Raw genomic sequence first — 20,444 nt, forward strand, 5'->3', positions numbered from 1 at the left:
TTAAAACCTCTAACAGAAGTAGCATTTCATTCTCCTGCTAATGAGTCCTATGTGTTATTTCTTTATTGGGGAATGCTGTTTTTATAATTTCACATTTCAAGAATCACATCTTAAACTCATTCATTGAGTCAGTCATTTAAATATTTATTAAGTAAACCTGATCAATTACTGTACTGTAATTGATCAATTTTGTTAGTACTGTTTTCTGATACAACTCTCCAACTATAGACTAACTGGTAAAAACTTGGAGGCAGCATCTCATTGGGGTTCAGCAGGTATCATTATTATATATCAGAGTCATAGGGTTCAAGGGCTCAAACAAAGCAAATAATCCAACAACAACCACACACACACGCACACAATAAAGAAAGGAAAATTCACAGCCTCCAGTTTTCTGTAGCAATAATGTTTTGCTCCAGTAAAGCTGCCAGCCAAGACTGCAGTAGAGATCTTCATGCTTGAGACTCCATGCTGGGACTGTGGCTACTTAGTAGAACCTGAAAATCAGTTCACAGGCAGAACTGAAACTAGAAATTCCTGCCAGTCGGAACCAAGGTCTGTTAAGATCAGTAAAGCACTATGGGTTTCTTTCTCCTCGAAAATGTGAGTTCTAGTTGTTTTTGTTTAGTAGCTAAGTTGTGTCTGACCCTTTTGCGACCCCGTGGACTATAGCCTGCCAGGCTCTTGTGTCCATGGGATTTCCTGGAAAGACTGCTGGAGTGGGTTGTCATTCCCTTCTCAGGGGATCTTTCCAACCCAGGGATGGAACCTGTTTCTCCTGCACTGGCAGACAGATTCTTCACTGCTGAGCCATCAGGGAAGCCCCTTTGTCTCTTTTCTTATGGAGTTCGGCTATGGAGTTATGCTCTCCCTCCTTAACATTTATCTGACTAGCTAGAAAGTATCAATAATTGTTTGGTCCATGGTGTAGTATGTCTGTGCAATGCTAAAAAATTCAGTCCTAATGCAACTGCAGCCACAATGTGCCTGTCTTTCACCAGTCCCTGGTCATCAATGGACACACAGTGATGCTCTGTGGATCTTTATGTCTGTACAAGATAGTCTATGTCTTGGGTTTGGTCATCAAAATTATGAGTTAGATCATCACAACTGTGAGTTAGATCATCACAACCTTGAGTTAGACAAGGTTGCTGTGATTAGAAGAAGCTAAGTCTGTCATTTATGGCTTATAAAACACAAGGCTGGTGCTCAAACTGAGATTTGAGAATCCTACTCTGGTGATGTCCAGAGCTCATGGGCTCTGCCTGTTCAGACTGAATGAGAATACCATGATAGCCATCATCTGTTCAGTGATGAAGATACTGCTAGCATGTATAAATTCCTGAAAAAGTAAAACCCAAAGCTGAATATTAAAAGATGTTTACATAATAAATCCTATTAACTTTAAATAGAAAAAAAATTGCCTAAGCAATTCATTTCTAGTCTTTGGGTATGAAATCTCTTTTCTCAATTTCAAAATACTCAAAAATGGCTCAGAAAACTAATGCAAATTTAAAGCAAGACCAGGCCTCTGTCTTTTGAATGGTTTTAACTCTTTGGGTGAAGATGATGGATTAAAAAAATATATCCACAAATGTTTTAAAATTGGTATTTTGGGGAAAATAATTATGTCTGTGATTTTGTGCTATGAGATGCTCTAAAGGGCAGCAGTTGGAGTCAGAATGTTCTGAAGTCTGGTGATATGTACAGGGTTTGGATAACTGTCAGTGTCAGCCCAGATGTTCAAGTCTATGGCCCTGGCTAAGCCCCTCTCGCCAGATGTTTTCTTACACTATATTCTCAGCTACCTAGCAACCAAAAAGACTTCCTCAGAATTCTCTGAGCTTACCCACATTCCTGGTTTATAAGATTCACCATTGGTTTTAAATATGCATTATATGTGTTCTTTTCAATCTTGATATTAAAAATCTAAGAATGACAATAATAATGCTGGATGAGTTTTATCTGCAAGATTTATGGACAAATAAACTGTTGAACATTAAAGGCGATAAGAAGTTTATTAAAATAACGACCATGGTAGCTTCATTCTCCATCTCCTAAGAATCATGGTTCCCAAGTTTGATGTGCATACCTGGAGAATTGTCACATTGTTTAAAAGGGCCTGTGAATGCATTCTCATTCCAAATCTCTGTAGTCTCAATGAATAATATAATCTCACAAATGTTAGTCCTACCACTTGTCACATGAACGCAGGGAATGTTGTGATTTTAAAAGTTTTAATTCTCTTTGAAAGAACTGCTGAATTTGAAGTCATTCATTAAGAATTTTCCCAACCTAGGCTAACTGGTCCTGGGTTAGAACATGAGGTCCTCATATCACTCAGGGAACCACTGTCTTTTCATATAAAGAAGAGAATAAGTAACTAACAAGAAGGCTATGCCCTATACTCTTTATATCCTGATAAACTGTGTTGTATAGAATAGCCCTCCTTCCAAAACTACATATTGAAATAAATTTTTCCTGAGAAGATCTAAACTCCAGATTTTTTACTTTTCATTTTCCAGTGGCCTATGGCACTTTACTCCTTCCCTCTGGTCTAAATATCACTGATGATGTTTTAAGCACAGGGTACTTATTATCAAGACCAACACCCATACAAAGCTAAACCGTCTCTGACATCCATGCAGTACTATTTTCCTCCTCCCATGGCAGAGGGTGGAGAGATGCGGGGTGGGAGAGCTGGTTGCTTACAGCGAATAAGCGTGGCTCCAAGTCATGCTACTTCTTCCTCTTCCCCATGCTTCCTTCTCCCTGTCAAGGATGTCACCCATTACAGAGAGTATTTAATGGAGGGGAACCGCAAAGCCCTCATCCAAATGGCCATGGTTAAGCTCAGTAATCTGTGCTGGTGTAGTTTACTTATAATGGTGAATAAGTATAATTGCCTTAGTTTTTATTGCATAATATTTCCCTTTATAACAGATTTACATTTCTTATTGTATATCATTTAAATGACTATAAAAATAATCCATGGTCTTCAAGGAAACTATATGGTAAGGGACATCAACAACAAAAATTTTTGCTGTGTAGATCTCATAATGCACAGGGTATTCTACAATAAAGTGTGTGTGTATGTGAGTGCACACACAGGAGCACTGATCAGAATCCCTCTGTACCTGGTATGTGATACAGAACTGAGGGAGCATAGTGACACAAGCAATTTGGGGCAAGTTGAACTATAAAGCCCACACTCTGTATCACAGTACTCTAAACAATCATAACCAGTAGGATGAGAGGAGACTCACTCCAGAATCTGGACTGTCTTCTCCAATCCCCTGGGAGATACCACCCACGGCCATGCTGTGAGATGAGATCAGAGGGAATTTTGTAGGTTGCTCACAGTATGCCAGTGACTACTGTCATGGCTGCCCTTTGGATCTTCACAGAACAGATTGCAGTTATCAAGCTGAAGTGAAAAAAAATAAGTAAACCTGTGCCAAATTTGATTGATACTTCCAGAATACTGTGTAATAGCTATACTCATAACCCTTTAGAAAAGAGGTTCTGGATGAATCTTGAGCATATTATATAAAATAAGCCAATCACCTAAGGATAAATACTGCATGAATATATGTGTATGAGGTATATCAGATAGCCAAACTCACTGAAGCAAAGAGTAGAATGGTGGTTATCAGAGACTGCAGGGAGGGAAAAATAAGGAATCACTAATCAATGTGTATAAAATGTCAGCAATGCAAGATGAATAACTTCTAGACATCTGTTGTATAATACAGCCTATGGATAACCACACTGCATTATATACTTAAAAAACCATTAAGTGGGGAGGGCTATCTTATATTAAGGGTTCTTACCTCTATAAAATTAAGAAGAGTTACATATCTTACAGGGGGTTGGGTTGTACCATGGAAAACTGACCAGTGAAAGAAACTTTCTGTTCTTAGCATCTGTTAGATACTGTCTAGGGGTCTAGTACAGAGATTAGATAAATGGATGGATGGATGGATTGAGAGACAGACAGATAGATATGGGGGACAAATATACAGGCAAAAAGTAAGTCTGGATCCAGAATAGGACCATCAGAAATCAGGTGAGAAAGGAAAGTTTTCTTTCTCTGATGCAACAGAAAGAAGAACCTGAAATAGAGATTGCTTTCCTTCTGCAGGTTACAAAAGTTTATAGCCATGAGGCAATGCTAAAGCAGAGATGAGCAGATCTCAGTTCTTCGAAATAGATGTCCAGAGGGTAAGTCAGAACACTATATGGTATTGTTTGGAGTTTATCTGGAAAATGAGGAGATGGGATTTAAGTCCTTACATATAAACTCGAAACTCATTATGTAAGTGTCCAACAAAAGGGAAGTTTTGGGGAAAACCTTTACTTTCTTTAGTGGCCTTTGCTGGGAGAGGGTCTTGGACTGCTCTCACCCATTCTCAATAGTTGAGAGCATCATGCTATCCCTACTCTAGGATGCAGGCAATTGTCTTTTCACTTGATGAATATAAGAGCCTATTGCAGCATGCTTAGGAAATCAATCTAGTTTGAGTTATAAAAAATAAATGTGTATAAAGAAGCAGTATGATCTAAATTGAACATTCCTTAGGTAAAGACATCCTATGTTTGTGTGGATGAACTATCAGATCCAGAAGGACAAGGATAAGTAGCTCTAGTTGGAATTAATCTACCATGACCTTCTTTGGATGAGAAATTTGTCAAGCAACCAAGTAAACAAACCAAAATCTAAATCTCATAAACTATGTACAAGGCCCTGGTTCCTACAAGATGAAGCTTGGACTGTAGCTACCTGGGGTAAGTAAATAGGAAATTTGACAAGGAATAATTTAATTGGTAGACAATGGGAGCCATGAAGACTTCTGAAGTTCATGACACGAGAGAATATTCCAAATGAGGTTTGGGGCACATAAATCACCTTCAACTGAGGGAAATGAGATGGAGATGCGTGAGAAGGCTGGGAAAGGGGAAGTGGTTCCAATATGAGATTATGGTTACCAAAAAAAATGATCATGATCTACCTTTTTCATAAAACTTCCAACATAACAAGAAAGGAGAAATACCAAGATTTGGTGGTGAAAATGAAAGAGATAAGTAAAACATTATTCAGTTCAGTTGTTCAGTTGTGTCCAACTTTTTGTGACCCCATGGACTGCAGCACACCAGGTGTCCCTGTCCATCACCAACTCCCAGAGTTTACTCAGACTCATATCCATAGAGTCGGTGATGCCATCCATCTATCTCATCATTTGTTGTCCCCTTCTGCTCCTGCCTTCAATTTTTCCCAGCATCAGGGTCTTTTCCAATGAGTCAGTTCTTCGCATTGGGTGGCAGGACTACTTTTTGAAATCACTTAAGCTTAATATATTCTAGAACCTCGTGACACATTAAAGTTTTCTCTTTTTTACCAACAGAATTGTAAGAAGATAAGACATCAGCTTTCCTGATGTCCTGAATTCCAGGGAGTATTGCTAATGAGCATAGCAGCAGAAACTCTTGGGGGTTTGTCAATAAAACTTCTTTATAATATTTTTACTGTCTTATTTTATCATATCTTGGCTTAGTAGGGCTAAATCTAAGGTCATGAGTGACCTAAAAGAATTCTAGTCTTTGAAGGGTTTGCTCAGAATTTCCCAGTATTCACAGTAGGCAAGAACAAAACTGGCTTCTAGGACCAAACCCAAAAGGAAAATCCCATAATTGGCAAGAAATTACTTTTCACATATTTCCTATCATGCAGTGGGAGCTCTGGGCCCACCATGCTACTGTCTCTTAATCACTACAACAAACAAATCTTTCCTACTCTAAAATGCATTGGTTCTCAAATATCACTTACTCCAAAGTCTATCAGGGAGTTAGAGAGAACAGAACAAAAGAACGAGCCATCAGAAATGGCCTTTCTTCTATCTAGTAGAAAAGAGAAAAGAATTTCAGTCTACAAACTTTATTCCTATATTGGCTAATTTATACATGCTCCTGACATCACAAAAGGCAGAAGAGGAGAGGAACAGTTTATCTTTTCAACTAAGGGAAAACAAAAAAGATAATTATTATTTATATGTAGTTTGAGGCAAAAGAGAAAGAAAATAAAAAATGCTACAAAATATCCCTACAGACTTTTTGCACAAAGATGTTATGTGTGACACACACAGACACACACACAGAGTAGTCTTTCTTCTACAGATAAATGTGCCAGGAAGCAGTTCTAAGGCTGTATTGCGCTCTAACACTTTTCCTTGTTAAAATACAAGGCCAGGCACAGCACAAAATGACTTTTTAAAATATGAACTCTTGGTGTGAGTCCTTCCATAACAAAGCTTAGGTGTCTAAGACAAAGTTAAAGTGAAACATAGAGCCCCAAGTGATGTTTTATAACCAGGATGGCACAGCCTGACCTTTGCAGAAATGAGAGGCAAGATTGATTGGCTAATGGAATCTCTGCCATTCACTTACATGGTAATAAATTGGGATCTTGGCTCTGGTTCCCACCCTAATTTCATCAGTTGGAGACTCTTATTAGGGGCTAATTGAAAGCTGCCTCCTTATGGAATAAAGAACATTTTACTGGCAACAGTCTTCCCCTGAGGCAGAAAGTTAGGGAAAGACAGGGACTGATGTGGACCTTTTAGTTTCTTCACAAAATAAAAACAGAAGATCATTGTTGAAGGAAAATGATAGTTAAGGGCAGACCTGTCCCCGGCCTCCGTTTTAGTAAATATTGTTCTGATCAAAGGAAAGAAAGCTGATGATAAGGTAGAAGTCGTGTCTAACAATCAAGTATCATTTCTATACAACATAAATGATGAGCCTATTCCTGGACTTGCAAAACACAGGTTATTTGAAAAACTTGACAAAGAAGTTCTTAAAATATACTGCAGAATGATGAATTAAGCCATTTTCATAAAGTGGGCAAGTATCTGCAGACTTGGACTTGATAAAAGCTAAAACATAAATACACAAAATGTGTGGAACCAATGACAGCTTTTCTGAGATATTTACCGATAACTAAGATTTCCAGATATATTTTCTATAAACAATCCTTTCCCTACCCCTAACCCCCAAATAAAATAATTTATAGTGTCTCTGGTTTACACTCTGTACTCAATAGATATATATTGGCAGAAATATGAAAAAATTAGTACAGAAATATTCTCTAAGCATGTTCCTGAAAAGTATACATAGACCAAACCATGATTCTGGCATCACCTGAAGCTCAAAGTTGTGCCCTTTGTAATTAACTGTATAGGAATATTGATATTATTCATCAAGTATTCAAGTCTAATTGCTTGTAACTGTACCCTAGTCCAACATTTTAAAGTAGATATCCAAATGAATTGAATATTTCTTAGATTTGGTTATTTAAAATTTTTCTCATCTCTGATTTCATTTGACTCCTCTGAATAGAGATGATGGTACTTGGACTGTATGGCCCTACTTCCCTATCCCAACCATGGATGCCTTGAATGGATTATAAAATACATAAGCTTCTAAAATGTCGGTTTCTTTCCCTGTAGGCAGATAATATTCAAGATGTTCAGGACTCACCATGCCTGCTAACTAAAGGCAGACCCTGCTTGCACGAGGGAGCCAGGCTCACAGTGACAACTGGATCTCTCTGAAGGGAGGGGCCATTTCTCGCACATCTCTTATGTTGCACTTAGCATCTAACACGTGAAGGGACAATAATAGGCTCATAATTAAGTGCATGTCCAACTGAACACTAGGAAGTATGGGGCTTATGGTTCTAGATCTCAGCTGGCATCTAACTTGCCAGGGTGGAGGGGTCTGTTATAATATACTTCCTTAGCAGGAACCACACTGGTTTGGATTGATGACACGGCATCTGTAGAGCAATTTAGGAGATGGGCAGCATCAACTACTTTACTTGTATTGGATTCCTGTCCTCCATTATTGGATTTCTTGGTTAGATTCTATTAAATTGATAATGTGCTCCTCTGTAGGGGTGGATTCATTTCAGTGATGGGTGAAGTGATCCTTTACTCTGTGCTAAAGATTATCTGTGGTCTAGTGAGCAGAAGATATGAAGAGAGCCATGAGAAAGTGATTATGATTTAGGTTCTGCCATTAATTTCCTGGCAGTTTCCTGAAGGATCTCTTGGGGTTTAGCTTTTCTCTCTATAACCTAATGTTAATACTTATTCTCAAGAGAATTTCAGTAAGGTATATGAGCATAGAAAGTCCGAAAGGGTTCACTATAAAAAGTAGTATTTTTTTAATACGATTAGCATTGAGGCATGGAATTGAAACCCTAGAGTAGGAAATGGCAACCTGCTCCAGTATTTTTGCTGGGAAAATCCCACGGACAGAGGAGCCTGGCAGGCTGTACTCCAGAGGGTCACAAAGAGTCAGATACAACTGAGTGCACACACACACACATGAGCTGAAGACATGTTAGAGGTGGAAGTAAACCATATGATCATCTGCTTCAGCTGCATTATTTTCTTCATCAAAAATACACCTGTATTCTCATCTAGATTAAACTAATAAACTTTGAATAGGTGTTAACACTATACCCTCAAAACATGGGAGAACTGACAGATGGGAAGAGACAAATGCCTTGAATTTTTATCCTTCTTCCTCCTCCACACCCCCTAATATATTGATTAGAAAAAGAAGCCCAATCAGGAACAGGTAAATCAGCAAAACAACCTGAGTCATTCTAGAAATAGCATTATTATTTCTAATAAACTGACATCAAGGCTTTTTACAATTCCATAGTCACATCAATATTTGAAATTTCTCTTTAGCATGAAATGATTACTCCTAAAAAGGAAAATTCTTTAATTTCATAGCTGAGATGTAAAGAGTGTGCTATGCTTAAAGTCAAAAACTATTAGCATTTAGGAATTGTTTGCTACATAAAGGTAAAGAAAAGGGTATTGATTAGGAATAGAAAGAAAAGGAAGTATGACTATCATGAAAACTACTTTTCATTAAAGATAAATGTCATCTGATAACAGTTAATCTTTTGATAGTGGGAACTTTTGATAGTTGCAACTAGATCTCCTGTATTTACTTTTTTACGAAGGGGTCAATTAGTTAGACATATACTGAATTTCTACTCTGTAAGACACAGAATCTCCTTAGACACTGGGCAAAGATGACACGAATTATTTTCTCTAATGTAGGTGTTGGAAAATGTATGGTCCATGGTTCAGATTTGACTTGCCACCTATCTTTTTCCTTAAAAAAAAAATGATATATTTTATATATCAAAACATTCACTCTTTTATAGTGTAAAGTATGGCTTTTAATGTATTTAAAAAGTTGTGCAACCATCACCATTATCGCTAATTTCATAATATTCTATTCACCTGAGAAAGAAGCCTTTTATCTATAGGCAGTCACTACATGTTCCCTGCTTCTCCCTCCCCTGGCAGCTAACCACTAATCTACTTTTTGCTTCTATGGAGATTTACCTATTTGGACATTTCATATAAATGGGAATCATACAATACATGGCCTTCTGTATCTTTTTACTTTGACTTAGCATAATATTTTCAATGCCCATCCATGTCACAAAATCAGTAAGTATTCATTATTGCTTATGATTGAATAACATTCAATTTCGTGGGTATACCAAATTTGTTTACCCATTCTTCAAGTTGATGGACATTTGTGTTGTTTCCATCATTTGGATCTTATCAATAATTCTGCTATGGACATTTGTGTACAAGTATCTCTGTGGATATATATTTTCAGTTCTCTTGGTTATATATTTATAAGTACAATTGCTCTGTAGATTCTACTTCTAAATATATTTAGAAAACTCTGTTTATCTTTTTGAAGAAATGCCCATGAGTTTTCCAAAACAGCTACAACATTTTAAATTTCCAACAATCCATGAGGGTTACAATGGTTACAGTTACTCTCTCGACATTCTTGTTAACACTTATTGCTGTCGGTTTTTTTATTATAAGCATCTTAGTAGGTGTGAAGTGACATCTCATTGTGGTTTTGTTTCATAATTCCCTAATAAATACTTATGCTAGCATCTGAGCATCTTTTCCATGTGCTTACTGGTCATCTATCTTCTTTGGAGAAATGACTATTGAAGTTCAGTGTCTATTGATTAATTAGGTGATTTGTCTTCTTACTTCTGAATCACAAGCGTTCTTTATATACCCTGGACACTAGAGCCTTATAAAATATATAATTTCCAAACATTTTTTCCCATTCTATAGGTTGTGTTTGCACTTTCTCAATTATGTCCTTTGAAATGCAAATTTTTTTTTAATTTTATTTTTTAACTTTACAATATTGTATTGGTTTTGCCATATATCAAAATGAATCTGCCACAGGTATACATGTGTTCCCCATCCTGAACCCTCCTCCCTCTTCCCTCCCCATACCATCCCTCTGGGTTGTCACAGTGCACCAGCCCCAAGCATCTAGTATCGTGCATCGAACCTGGACTGGCGACTCGTTTCATATACGATATTATACATGTTTCAATGCCATTCTCCCAAATCATCCCACCCTTAATGCAAATGTTTTAAATTTTGATGAAATTTATTTTTTCCCTTTGGTTGCCTGACCTTCAGAGATATCCATGGCCTGACCCAAGATTACAAAGACTTATGCTAATGTTTTATTTTGAGAGTTTTATAGTTTTAGTTCTTACATTTTGATCTCTGATCCATTTTGAGCTAACTTTAATGCACGCCCTGAGAGAATGGTACAAATTCATTCTCTGCATGTGGATATCCAGTTGTCCAAACACTATTTGTTAAAAAGACTATTTTCTCTTCATTAAATTGCATTGACATCTGTGTTACGTTTCACAAACCTTGACAAAGATATCCATGTCCTAATCCCTGGAGCTAATGAATGCTGCTTTATATAGCAAAAGGGACTCTGCAGATGTGGTTAAGTATTTTGTGATCCAGAGATACTCCTGGAATATAAGGTAGGCCAGATGTAATTAAAAGAGTCCTTCTAAGAGGATCACAGAATAGTCAGATACAGAAGCTGATATGAAAATGAAGCAGAAATGGTGCTAGTGGTAAAGAACCTGCCCGCCAACACAGGAGACATAGGAGAGACAGGTTCGATCTCTTGGTTGGGAAAGTCCCCTGAAAGAGGGCATGGCAACCCACTACAGTATTCTTGCCTGAAAAATCCCATGGCAGAGGAGCTTTATGGGCTACAGTCCATAGAGTCACAGAGTCGGATATGGCTGAAGTGAATTAGCACATATGCACAGCCATGGATACTGGCAGCTTCTAGAAAATGGAAGAGGAAAGAAATAGCAGATCCCTTAGAGCTTGCAGAAGGAACCACTGCTGCTGCCACCTGTGAGACTTTGGACTTTTTACCTCCTGAATGGCAAGACAACTCATGTTGTTTTAAGTCATTAAATTTGTGATGATGATGATTTCTTACAGAAGAAGCAGGAAACTAATGGAACACCCTCATCAAAAATCAACTGTCATAAATGTGTGGGTTTATTTCAAGATTTTTGTTACTATTCCATTGATCTACAGGCCTGTCCTTAGGTACAACACACTATTAATTACTGTAACTTTGTAGTAAGTTATGAAATTTCAGAGAGTGAATCCTCAAAATGTGTTTGTGTTTTTTTCAAGATTATTTTAGCTGTTCTGATTCCCTTGAATACTTTACTTTGTATGGTTTCAGTCCACTTAAATTTACTGAGATTGTTATGTTCCCTAACATGTTGCCTGTCCTGAAGAATGTTCCATGCACAATTGAGAAGAATGTATTTTCCAATGTTATTTGCCAGAGTGCTTGATAGTTTACCTTTTCCTTTACTAGTACTCTTTGTTTTCTCATGTAGACTTGAATTACTGTCTAGAGTCCGTTCATTGTGATAAGAAGTGCCCCCGTTAGCATTTTGTGTAGGCCCAGCCTGCTAGCAACGAGTTCCATCTGCTTTAGCTTATTTGGGAGTTTTTAAAGTTTTCCTCATTTTTGAAGAATGATTTTACTGGATATAGAATTCTTGATTGAATCTTTTTATCTTCTCCCATATGTCTTCCCATTGTCTTCCGGTCTTAATGGTATATGATGAGAACTTAACTGTTAATCCTGATAATGGTGAACATGTGTATACAATGAGTCCCTTCTCTCTTGCTCTTTTAAGATTCTTTGTGTCTGACAGTTTTTATTATGATGTATCTATGTGTATATTTCTTTGACTTTATCCTGGCCTGGAGTTGGTTGAGTTTTTGAATGTGTAGATTAACGTTTTATCACTAACTTTAGGAAGTTTTGACCTTGTTTCTTAAAAAAAAAAATCTTTGTTTCATCTTTCCTCTTTCCCTGGGGCTCCCATTATGCGTATGTCTGTATTCTTGATAGTGTCTCATAGATTATAGGCTCTATAAATTTACCTCCATTATTTCATTTTTTCTATTCTTCAGACTGGATAATCTCAAGCAGCATATCTTCCAATTAAATGATTCTTTATTTTTGCCTTCCCAAATATACTGTCTGGGCCCTCTAGTTAATTTTTTAATCTCAGTTTATGTACTTTTTAACATCAGGTTATCGGTTTGATTCTTCCTTATAATTTCTATTTTGTTATTGATATTCTCTGTTTTGTTTGACACCACGCTTATATTTTCCTTGAGTTCTCTCAACATTTTTAAAATAATCAATTCAAAATCTTTGCCTAATAAATCCAACTTCTCAGCTTTCTCAGAAATAGTATCTATTCCCTGCTTGCTCTATATGGACCGTACATTTTCCATTCATGTTATTGTGTGTGTGTGTGTGTGTATGTGTGTGCATGGTTGAAAACTGAATACTTAACCTAATATGGCAATTCTGGAGACCAGATTTCCCTACTCTCTGTAGTGTTTGTTGCTTTGGCTATTTATTACTGCTATTGTTTGTTTAATAACTTTTGGTAAGTAATTATCAGGAATCTGTGTTGTTTACATGTCTAAAGATGTATCTGTCTAATGATCTGACAGAGATGTCCTTTAATGCTTGGCACCAATAAGTCTTCTAGTAAATGCTAAGGGTCTCTATATGTTGGAGCACACACTCAACACGCAGCTAGTTTATTTACAACTCCACCTTTGTCTTCACTTTCTGCTTGCACAGAGACTCAAGGTCTGAGCAGAGAGGGTCTTGTCAGGGCTTTCCTGAATATGTGCACTGCCCCAGGCAGGTGTATATAGCCTTTTACATTTCCGGAAAATAGTCAGGATTTTTCAAAACCTCTATGGACATCTTATCCCCTAGCCTTTCCTTTTAAATATGTAAAAAAATGAAGTATAACTAGCATATAGTATTATATTAGTTTCAGGTGTATAACATGGCGATTCAATGTCTATATACATTTCTAAATATTCATCACAATGAGTCTAGTTACCATCTGTTACCATACAAAGTTAACACAGTATTACTGACTATATTCGCCATAGTTTATATTATATCCCAAGACACTTGAGCACTTAGATGAAGCTTAGCCACAACAGGAGGTATGATATCATAAAAGTTTGAATTTACCCTTAGACCCCAATTAACAGAAGACTGGTAGGTCTGGAGTTGTACATTTTATTCCCTCCCCAGTACATGGAATCCAAACTACTAAGCTATTTTATTGTTCTTTGTTAGTCCCTGTAAAACTTTGCACCTGAAAAAATTTGGATTCTCCTGTGACTGAAAAACTCACTTTAGCTGTATTTAGCTCCTGGTCCCTAAGGCATCATAAACATCACTCTAGTCTACTACACAGGTAGCTTCTGAAAACGTTACTGATGTATTTGTTCATTATATGACCAACAGTATTTCAAATAAAATTGTGGTGGACAGAAATAGCTTGTGGATTTATTAAAACTATAAAAGTGAAGAACCTGAGATTTATATGAGATATTGATGTAATCTTGAAAAAAGATTAACATCTTTAAAAAGAAAATGAGAGAGAGATTGAAAGAGTAAAAGCTATTGATATTCTGAAGACTATTTGTTAAGAATTTGGTGATCCTAGAATCAGCATATTGATAGGAAGCTATGTATGGAATTCTTAATACTAAGTTTGGAGTTACAGAGATCATGCACAATGCCATCTCATATACTCTGAAAGTAGAAAGTTTAATGTCAGAAATGTTTTAGAAGTCTGGTATGCTTTGCTGATTCTAAAATCTCAGAGTATTGTTTTCTTTATATCGTAAGATAAGCCCAGCATGGCCAATTTAAGAAGATAGATATCAAATTTCTGGATTTCTGAAATAGCTACTTTGTTGATGTAAAGGAATTCATTCAACAGCAACATACAAGTAACTGACTCTCCTGTGGGAGAATTTTTTTCGTCCATGTGTGAACAATGTTTTGATCAGGATTTACAAAGAGAAAAATGCTGATTTGTGAAAGACAACATCAAAGCTGCTTTTCACTAAATGAAAACAGTAAAGATCAAAACAGATTGCAACACCAACCTGAGCCTTTGTAGAAGTCCATGTTGGCAGTGCATGACAAGCAAAAGGGAAAGAAAATTATATATGCATTAGTTAAGCTGCTATTATAATGCAAAATAGAAAAAGTAGAAATTCTTTCCCCTGGTTATTCAAAATTAACAGCTTACACTTTAGCTTGAATTTGAATTTTTCCCACCTAACTTTCAAGCAAAATACTCCCTTTACATGGACATCAAACATATGATTGTGTGAAAAAAAGAAGGCATGGATCTGAGAAAGTTAAGTAGATTTTCTCCACCTGTCCTCTGGTTATGAGAGCTGATTCCTAAGACCAAATCCTAAGGGAATACTATAACGCCCTGAAGCTTAATCCAAACTCCCTAAGAAGTAGCACAAGTATTAGTCACAGCTTATTAGTTATGGCAAAATAAAGAAAAAATACACAAGATTTATTATTTTTGAAGCTTATAGCACATACTGTTCAGACTAAATCTTAGAATATGGATGCAATGACAGTTGGTCTTACTGCCCACTCCTCACCCCACCATGTACTTTTATTCCTCAATCTTATGATGATTAAAATTTTGAATTTACTCAAATGCTTATCTAATTACTGTCATCTCTACAAATAGACTGTATGCTCCCTGAGGGCAGGGTTAGTATCATTTTTCTGTTTTTCATCATTGTATTCTCAATACATATCCAGTACTTTAGATTGAGTAGATAGTTTTCAAAAATATTTTAAAAAGGTGAGTGAATGAAGGCAGTCCCAAGGCTCCATGTAAATACAGCAGAAAGAAAGATTTAAATACATTTAAAAATTATAACCCAAATTAAAAATTCATTTTCAATCTGAAATCAAGTTGTACTCTTTTAGGTGACAGATCAGAAATCTTAATTTACAGAATAATAGTTCCAAAGGAACTAGTTTGGGTAAATTGATTAAACATCCATTTACCTGCATCTTGGAAATTCTAACCACACTTGAATCAACCCACCATCATCATAAAGTATAATTAATGATTGTTTAAAATCAGAAGTCACTGAACCCAAAGGGCTTCACAAACATATGAGGTGACCACACTTACTATTACTGTTTCATAGATAGTATTAAAATTCATACATTTGCCAGGTCTAAATTATATAGGGTAATCAAAAGAAGAATATTTTTGGCTTAGAGATAGTATAAGGATTAAAAATCCTTAATGATAAGAAGCTAAGGAAAATCTCTAACGTTAGAAAATATCTGTTTTCAGGATAACAGCTAGATACAATTAACTCAGAGTTAAGTGCTTAATGAACAATGTTCACATGATTATTTTATTGCACATTAGAATCACTCTTTGGAAATGATTTATGTACTATTTTAATATTACTACCAAATCATGATGATGACTGCCCATGGATGGAATTTAAATCAATGAACAGAGAAACTTGAGTGTATTACTTCTTTTACTCTAGTTTTTGTGCAGATATCCTACATGTTTGACTGTCCAGCATTAGAGTTCCAGGTGTAGGATTCTAGGCATATAGCTCCATGGTCCAAGGATTGCTAAAACTTCAGTTCACTGCACTTCCAGAGCAAGTATGTAGAAATATGTGTAAAAAAACAAACATATTATTAACATTAAAGACCAAGAATTCTCTCCATGAAAATAATAAGTAATTTTTTTTACATAGATGGTTAAATTTCTATAAGGCAATGCATAAAAGCATCAAAAGTACCTCTTTTTTTTTTTTATTCCCAAAGATGCATACTGAAGATGTTTTCCAAAGTATTGTTAAACATGTTAGATATGGGAATCTTACTGTACTCTGAAGAACTAAGTTGTTCTCCAGAAATTACAATTATTACTTTTTGTTTTTCTGCTTTAAAAAAAATATTGGTTCTATAATTATTTAACTTCTGGCTAAAATATATAAAATTTTGAGATATTTTAACAACTTTACCTCTATTTGCAGCTTCCACTTTCTCCTTGGCTTTATTTAAATTTTTAATGGGAGTATAGTTGATTTACAATGTTGTGTTAGTTTCAGGTATACAGCAAAGTGGATCAGTTATACAACTACTTTTGGCTACCTCTGGTTTAAATACTACTATCACATACATGGTTAAAGAAATACTGCTTAACATTCCCACTGGGCCAACTCCATTTCCACATGTCTAAATACTATTCTTTCTTTAAAGATCAATTTAGGTCTTGCTTTATTTTACCTTAAAATTTCCAAAACCTGTGCCTCCATACTATCCTGAATTCCTGAGGCTCAACAGATTTGATTTTTAAATGCATATGTTCTATATCCTTAGATGAAGTCCAAGTCTATCTTGAGAATGGGATCCATAGCACTTCCATTACACAAGTTCAGACCAATTCATGTGACCACTCAAAATATGGCAGGGCTCCTATTACCCTTAGAAACCATACCTGTGGTTCTCTTCCTCATGGCCCACTGAGCCTTAAGTGACCCCACCCTGCCATTTGCCTAAAAGTATCTCCAACTTTCTCCTTCTAGCTCATTCAACTCCAGCCATACTACCCTTCACACACAGAAAATTTCCCCTTAAGTTATGCATTTATTTGGTATTTGGTGCACAGTGGTAAGAATGAATTAGGTATTATACACATTTTCAATTTGAGATAGAAAAGCTTAATGAAGACACAACTTAAACATGCTACCTCTTTCCTTAGAGTACCTGTTTTTTGTTGTCTCCTCAAAGACCAAACAAGGAAAAAAAAAAAAATCACCACATTGCCCAGGAATCTCATCAGTGTTATTTTTCAAAGAATACAATTCCTAGTTGGTCATAATACACTATTCAACACCCACAGTGACATAAAAGAGATCGTTACACACTATTTAATAGCCACCAATGACATCTAAAAAATAGATGTACTGCTGTTAGAACCCTGGTTCTCATTAATCTCCTGAAATTCTCCAAAAATAGGTAGGAAGGCAGAAAAGGAAATGACTCTTTCTATTTGATGGTACAGAAACTAAAAATGGAGGAATAAGCTCGGATCAAAGGCAAAGGGGAAATGGAAGGACTGGGAAAATAATCAGTGTTTCAAACTCTGTGGAAATCAAAGTTGGAACAAAACAAGCTACTTTGCCAACATTGTTAACTGTGTGTGTGTGCATATGTGTGTGTGTGTGTGTGTGCGTGTGCCTGCATGCACATCCATGCATATGGGCACATGTGTGAACATGAGTGCATGGACAGAGTTATTTAACATATACTTTGAAAATATTTGAATAAACAAGAGTGATATAGGAAAGAGAAAGTGCCAAAGATTGGAGCTGACAAATTAAGTGTTTAGTCAAAGTTTTTGTTGTACTTCCATCTAATGAGAGAACCAATCAGGCAGTCAAACAAATAACATGATCAGAGGCAAATTGCTGGTGCTGAGTCTAATCAGATGCAACTTGCTGAAATCTCATAACTTAGAAAGCCCAGTGGCAGCCCAGGCTTAGGATGGGCATCCTATGACTATATTAATACAAATATACTAATCTATCTGGGGGATTATTACTTCCTTCTAGTGCAGGGAGCTTATTTACATAACATTTGAAATATGCTGCTTTGCATATCAGTTGACTGAGTCACTAAACAAAGCCTGTGTTGGAATGGGAGGTCTAAAACAAACAAGGCAAAATCTGAAACAATAACAAAAACAACTAATGCTTCGATAGCTTTGCTTAACTTTTAACTATCAGAAGGGCAAGGATCTTTTTTTTTTTTTTAATTAGGGTGCTGAGATGAAGAAGTTAGTGGATTAAGGTAAGTCTGAAAGTTGTATAATAACATAACAGAGGAGTTTTTATTCATCTGAATATAAAGAGATGTAGATTTAATCAGAGTAGGAGTAACAGGTTTTACTCTGTATTTTACTTATTTTCTAAGACAATATTCTGGACAGTCATGTTATAGGGAATTGGAACATTTCTAATACTAGAGGAGTGAGCCAAGAACAATGCAATTTAGAGAAACTAAATTAGCATTCAGAAGTCATTTATACCCATATCATATTATATATATGATATGTTTGTATTTATATATATATTATAGATATGCCAGATAGTTATACCATATATATATATATATATATATATATATATATATATATGTATGTATGTATATCTTATCCAAGAAAACAAAGTGAAAGTCGCTCACTCATGTCTGACTCTTTGCAACCCCATGGACTATATAGTCCATGGAATTCTCTAGGCCAGAATACTGGAGTGAGTAGCCTTTCCCTTCTCCAGGGAATCTTCCCAATTCAGGGATCAAACTCAGGTCTCCTACATTGCAGGTGTATTCTTTACCAGCTGAGCCACAATGTGAGCAATGTGTGGGTCAAATACTCACTTCCCCATCTTTTAACCCAAATATTTTAAGATGTATGGATTAAATTTTTAATATCAAAATCATGGTTTATTCACTATTTTGATTCATTATTTGTCATTAGAATTATTTGTCTTAATCACTGTGGTTTTGTTCATACAGTCACTTGCTAGCAAGTTTATGGACTTGTTTTCATCATGTTCAGTTATTATAAAATTTCTAAATCATTCATCATTAAAAAAACACAAGTGTTTCAATGCCATTGAAACATGTATAATATCATGTATGAAACAAGACGCCAGTCCAGGTTCGATGCACGATACTGGATGCTTGGGGCTGGTGCACTGGGACGACCCAGAGGGATGGTATGGGGAGGGAGGAGGGAGGAGGGGTTCAGGATGGGGAACACATGTATACCTGTGGCAGATTCATTTCGATATTTGGCAAAACGAATACAATTTTGTAAAGTTTAAAAATAAAATAAAATTTAAAAAAAAAACACACAAGTGATATTGTAAAATCCTACAGATAAGAGCAGAGTTAAAATAAGAAAGAGAAATGAAGATGCAAGGAGAAAGTCAATCATACTCTGTACCTGGAGACAAACTCTGAGGGATGGGAAAAATGTATTTAGTCTAAATTTCACAACCAAACATTTTAATTGTTTATAGAGAAGCATTTAATTCCATGTATTCTCTAATAAGAAAATCCTACTTCCAAGGTATTAATTTTTCCCCAAAGGCTGTGATCTCATTGAATTAAATCTAAATTAAATGTGCTTTATAGGAACTTAGTAAATTGTAAAACAAATAGAATCAGAATAATCTAGAATAATTCTATTTTTTTCTTAATCTAAAAGTTTTACCTTTTCTATAATTAGAGTATCTCTAGTTTCTTCAGTAATTAGTAATAGCAAAGATCTAAGAATTGCTCTTTTAGAAGCTAAGTCAGTAATAGCTTCATCTGTTTAGAAAAACATCCTTTATTGGCATTTGATATGCAGAGAAACTAGCAAAATACATTTGATCAAGATGGTTCTAATGATCCCCCAAGACACAGATTCAAAATGGTCCTAAAGTTAATTGCATTCCCCAAACATTTACTGACACTTAATGTGGCCTCAATATCAGGCTAAGCAATTAACTTGGTAAATCAGAGCTCCTAACCTCACTTCTTCAAGATTCAACTCCAAAAATACAATTAAAATGAGTTCTTCCTTTCAAGTACACCTTGCTCTGTCAAATACACTCTCTCTGTTTATTTTATAGGCGTCTAATCATCTCTATTTGGTTCTGAGTCCTAGACTAGAGCTCATTTCTCTTCCAAGAAAGCACTACTTGATATTCTGTGAGCAAAATATCACAACCCACCCAAAGTCTACATGTCACTCCAGGAAGACACTTTACCTACTGAGAATATAAAATGAAGCTGAATTAAGCATAAGCACTAAGTAGTGGCAGAAAACCCACACACATTGAGAAGATTCAGTCTCATAGACTTCTCTTCCTCTGTGTACCTCTAACCCTTACAATTAACTGCAGGTGTATGAAATTGCATGCAGATTTAAATTGCACCTGAAATTGGCTGTCTGTAACTGGTCAGTTGTACCCTCCCAAGGGAGTCTTTGGTTAATTATGCCAATTATTAGCTAATTATAGGTATAATTAAATGAATTTCCATATGATTGTATTGCTTAA

The 20,444-nt window shown here is 35.9% G+C and overlaps 1 protein-coding gene across 1 annotated transcript in view; it reads right to left on the reverse strand.

The window, feature by feature from the left end:
- The window catches only part of THSD7B (thrombospondin type 1 domain containing 7B), a 929,494-nt gene that overhangs the window by 142,017 nt on the left and 767,033 nt on the right, over positions 1-20,444 (reverse strand). The gene's annotated exons all lie outside the window — the stretch shown is intronic.

The sequence above is a fragment of the Bos javanicus genome, chromosome 2, assembly GCF_032452875.1.
Source record: "Bos javanicus breed banteng chromosome 2, ARS-OSU_banteng_1.0, whole genome shotgun sequence".
NCBI lineage: Eukaryota > Metazoa > Chordata > Mammalia > Artiodactyla > Bovidae > Bos > Bos javanicus.